A 4,544-nucleotide genomic window follows, 5' to 3' on the forward strand; every position below is an offset into this window, starting at 1 on the left:
GAAAAACCTTTCTTTCCTACATCTTTTAAATATACTAAATGTAAAAAAATCTGCTTACAACAAATGACCATATATGATAAGCAAATTTTGACTTCAGCATAAAATTGAACTTGAAGGATTGCAGAGAATGAAAAATACACCGATGGAAGATTGCGACTTAGGGCTTCTCTAGACAGAGCAGCAATGTGCTCTACGGGAGTTTGATTTCTAAAGTGCAATAATGTGGCATATTAATTTGGTCTATGTAGACCATGCTGGTGCTCACTAAATGTACTGACAGCACTATGTTAAAGCACACAAGGGATTCTTTGTGTAGACCATGCTGGTGCGCACTATACCAATCAATATGCAGCATGTTAGAAATCACAGTCCCATTGGGCATGTAGACAAGCCCTCAATAGTAGGATTGATGCCAACAGCACTAGGGATGTAAAATGTTAATCAGTTAACCAGTAAGTATTAGGCATACTGTTAATCAATCTTAAGCGTTAACACTGGCAGTCCCGTGCTGGCTGGAGCGACCCCAGCGCTGGCTGCCCTGTGCTGGCCGGAGGAGCCCTCGTCCCAGCCGCACCAGAGGGGCCCCAGCCCCTGCCACGCCAGGCCAGCTGGAGCAACCTCAGTTAACTGTTAATTGATATAATTTAATTGTTTAACGGTTAACTTTTTAGACCAACATTTACATCCCTAAACAGCACTGCTTTGCTGAAACCTGGTAGACACTAGGGAATGTTTCTTAAAAAAAAAATATATATATTTAGTTAGCAATATAGAGACCCTTAGTGTAGACAAGGTTACAGGGGCTGCGGACTTCAGCTGCAGAAGCCTTGTTTAGAGTATGGCTACTGAAGTTGCCAATACTGGTGTAGAAAATCTCCTTGATGTGCCTATTTTTAAAGTTTTTTGAATAGGTAGGACGAAGTCCAGAGCAGATTATGCATCTGGAACAATTTTGTCCATCGTAGTTTTCTCACTGTTTCACTTACTCTTTCCTGTTTTTCTGCATTGGATTTGACTTCCCCAAAAGCATTAGCAGGAGTACCTGAGACCCCTCACCTTTACTGTTAATTTGCTAGGCTATGGGTGAAAGTCTGCAGGAGCAGCTCAGCACTATTCCACTTCTGGTGCACATGTGCTCAAGACTGGAATCATTTGGCTAGCAGCGCCACTGAGGTCATGCATGCACCCTGACTATCATCATGCTCCTGTACTGGGGTGGGCAAACTACATTCGTGGGCCAGATCCAGCCATTTTAAGTCAGCCTGCAAGCTCCTACCAGGGAGTCGGGTCAGGGGCTGCACCATGCAGCTCGGCCCTGCTCTGGCACTCCGCTTAAAACATGGGCCCATTTAAAACGCTCCAGGTGTGGGACCACCCCACTCCGGTGCTCCAGCTGGGGCACTGGGTGGGGAGCCACACCACATGGCTCTGCCCCACTCTGGCTTTCCAGCTGGGGCACCGGGTCAGGGGCCTCACATCTAGGAGCCAGAGAAGGGATATGCCACTGCTTCCGGGAGCCACTTGAGGTAAGTGCTGCTCGGAACCTGCACCCCTGACCCTCTCCCCAGCCCCGACCCTCTCCCCAGCCCCAACCCTCTACCCTAGCCCTAATCGCCCTCCTGCTCTCCAAACCTGTCAATCCCAGCATGAAGCACCCTCCTGCACCTCAAACCTCTCATCCCCACCCCAGAGCCTGCACCCCTGCCCCAGCCCTGATCCCCCTCTGTCCCAGCCCAGAGCCCCCTCCTACATCCCAAATGCCTCATCCCCAGAGCCCTCACCCCCAACTGCACCCCAACCCCAATTTTGTGAGCGTTAATGGCCTGCCATACAATTTCTATTTGCCGATGTGGCTCTCAGGCCAAAATGGTTGCCCGCCCTGTCCTATACCAAGGGTAGAGTAGGCCAAACTGTTCCTCAATTCCTTCTTACCGCCTGTGGTGGCAGGGCAGAAGCCCAGCAGTGTCTACAGCTTGAAGCACTTCCCCAAAATCTCTGGATATAGGTCAAAAGGGATAGCAATACTGAGTAGTTAGCCATCCTTGGGGATCTTCTGGGCTGTTTCCACTAGGAGGAGAAACTGATGATGGAGTCAGGTATTTTCTTTGATGCAATTCTCTTTTCATGAGGAGGACTTTGGATGTTCTTTGTAAACAAACCAGAGACTTTTTTTTCCTCACTGTTCCAAGACACTTTCCAGCTAGGAGACTACACAAAAGCTCTTAGCTTTTTCACAATACGCAGTCATACTAGATGTGCTCCTGTGACCCTGGTGCTTCCTTGCTGCCTTCTGTGTTTTTCTCAGCTGCTTTTTACACACATCCCCACAATTCCATCCAGCAATACCCAGCACTTAGTTTGCATTCAATCCCCAGTGAAACTTCCACCCACATAGCTTAGATGCCTGACTAGCCTTGCATGTGGCATGTGTGTTTCAGGCAGTGGCTCCTATTGTTTTAGCTATTTTCTTCCATAAAGCAGGGGTGGGTAACATATGGCCCATGAGCTATATCTAGCCCATTGCTTAATTTCATCTGACCTGTAGGTTCCCAACCCCTGCCCCATGGAATGTTTTATATTTTCCTCTCTCCAAAAAAACCCAAACAAACCTAAATTAAGTTGCTTTTTATTTGTGTGGAGCCTGTGATTTGATTTCTTCTGTGGGCCAATGGCCCCTGATAGAAAAAAGGTTCTCCACCCCTGCCATAAAGGATCTTAATTTCTTATATTTATCCTGAATGAAGCACGGCTGTTACACTCACAAGCTTCATTCAACCGCCAGCATTACAGTACATGAGATGTTAGGCTTGGTAGTGTAGAGTGTGTGTGCCAACTAGCATTTAGATTTTTTTTTTAATTTCTTTGCTCCAGAGGAAATTTTTCCCTTATAGTAGGATTCAGTTAAAACTTAAGTATCCCAGCTTTAAAAACTGGCTTTACTGTGAAATAGCTATGCTGCTTAAAGATTGCCACAAGATTTTTTTTCTTGGGTAATGGACATATAACTGAAAATCTTTCAAAAAGGACACAGAAGGCTAGTGGCACTCCCCTCAAATTTTTCTTCTAGATCATTGAGGTTTGTCTCATACCTGGCAAACAAGCCATTCTCTCTCCATTTTGAACACTCTGGGTCCAAGAGTGCTCTAGTGAACTGTGGCTCCTTTCTCCAAGATGACCCTGGCAAGATTGCCAGGTCCTATTCTAAACCATGAGAGTGGTAGGAAGGAATGTTGTTCCTCCCCCCACAGGTGCAAGCTTGAAGAGGCTATGGTCACACCTCACCCCACTGTAAGGGGACTTTTTGACTTGGAGTGAGTACCACTGGAGTCCTAAAAAAGACCGGTATTAGACTGTAGGCACTGTCTCAGGAAAGGACACTAGCTGCCCCTAATATTGACTCTGTGAGGCTGACAACTCGCTCAATACCAATTGCATTAGTAACACTGACTGGTGCTGCCAACCCCTCCTCTGCTTCTCACTTCACCATCCTCTTATTATAAAATCATCCACGGCACTGGAGGATCTCCGAGTGTCTGCTGAACATTTTCTAGGAGTTCATTGTATTAAAAGTGCAAATGTTTATGTACTGTGGAAGTGTGTGTAACATCTCTCAGGAGACCTGACTAATGTCAACCTTGGGAAATGAGCTTCAAAAACAATGTGCTAGACACTGGGATTCTTAAGAAACACTTGGGTGGTGGGGAAGGCAACTTCTCATCTCCAGATTATATAGCTGCACCCTGAGAGTTTTTGTGCTTCAAGAGGTGGAATCAATTCTATGTCTTGGAGCAGGGAAGAAGTTCCTCTGCAGTACAGAGGGAAGGGGGCTTTATTCCAATTATTTTCTAATTCTGAAGAAATAATGGGTATGGTACCTGATTATGGACTTGAAGGCAAGTCAGTGCCTTCTGTCATGGTCCTGGGATAGACTACCTTGCTGAGACCTCTTTGCCATTCCATCAAGGGGCAAGCTGTTGCCTCCACTTCTCTTTGAAATGCAGCCCCACGGTCCAACCACTCCCTGGCTGGGTCCTTTGACTGCATCCCTCTGGTAGCCAGCCATCATATCTAGCAGGCCCAATGGACTTGTCACCTGCAACCGTTCTCCATTGGGAATCTGTGGACAGAGAGAATATGCAGCGACACAGAAGCCAAAATGGGATGGCAGTGACTTGGCCAGACTTTTCTTCCATACACCAAGGAGAGCCTTGAACAGTGTTAAAGCTGCAAAGAGTCCTGTGCCACCTTATAAACCAACAGATGTACTGGAGCATAAGCTTTTGTGGGTGAATACACACTTTGTTGGATGCATGTAGTGGAAATTTCAGGAGGCAGGTATAAATATGCAAGCAAGCTGACACTATGTGCTGACACTATTGGCACAGGTGAAAATCAAACTATAATTGTATCCTTCCCTTGCACAGGAGGAAAGAAGACATCAAGGCAGACTAAGCACTGCAACTTAATCTGTCCATAAAAACTCACTCTCAGACTTCTTTGCTCGGTCAGAATAGCCAGGCTTTGGCAGAGAATTCAGAATTACC

Source organism: Chelonia mydas, chromosome 4 (genome assembly GCF_015237465.2).
Source record: "Chelonia mydas isolate rCheMyd1 chromosome 4, rCheMyd1.pri.v2, whole genome shotgun sequence".
In the NCBI taxonomy this organism is placed as follows: Eukaryota; Metazoa; Chordata; order Testudines; family Cheloniidae; genus Chelonia; species Chelonia mydas.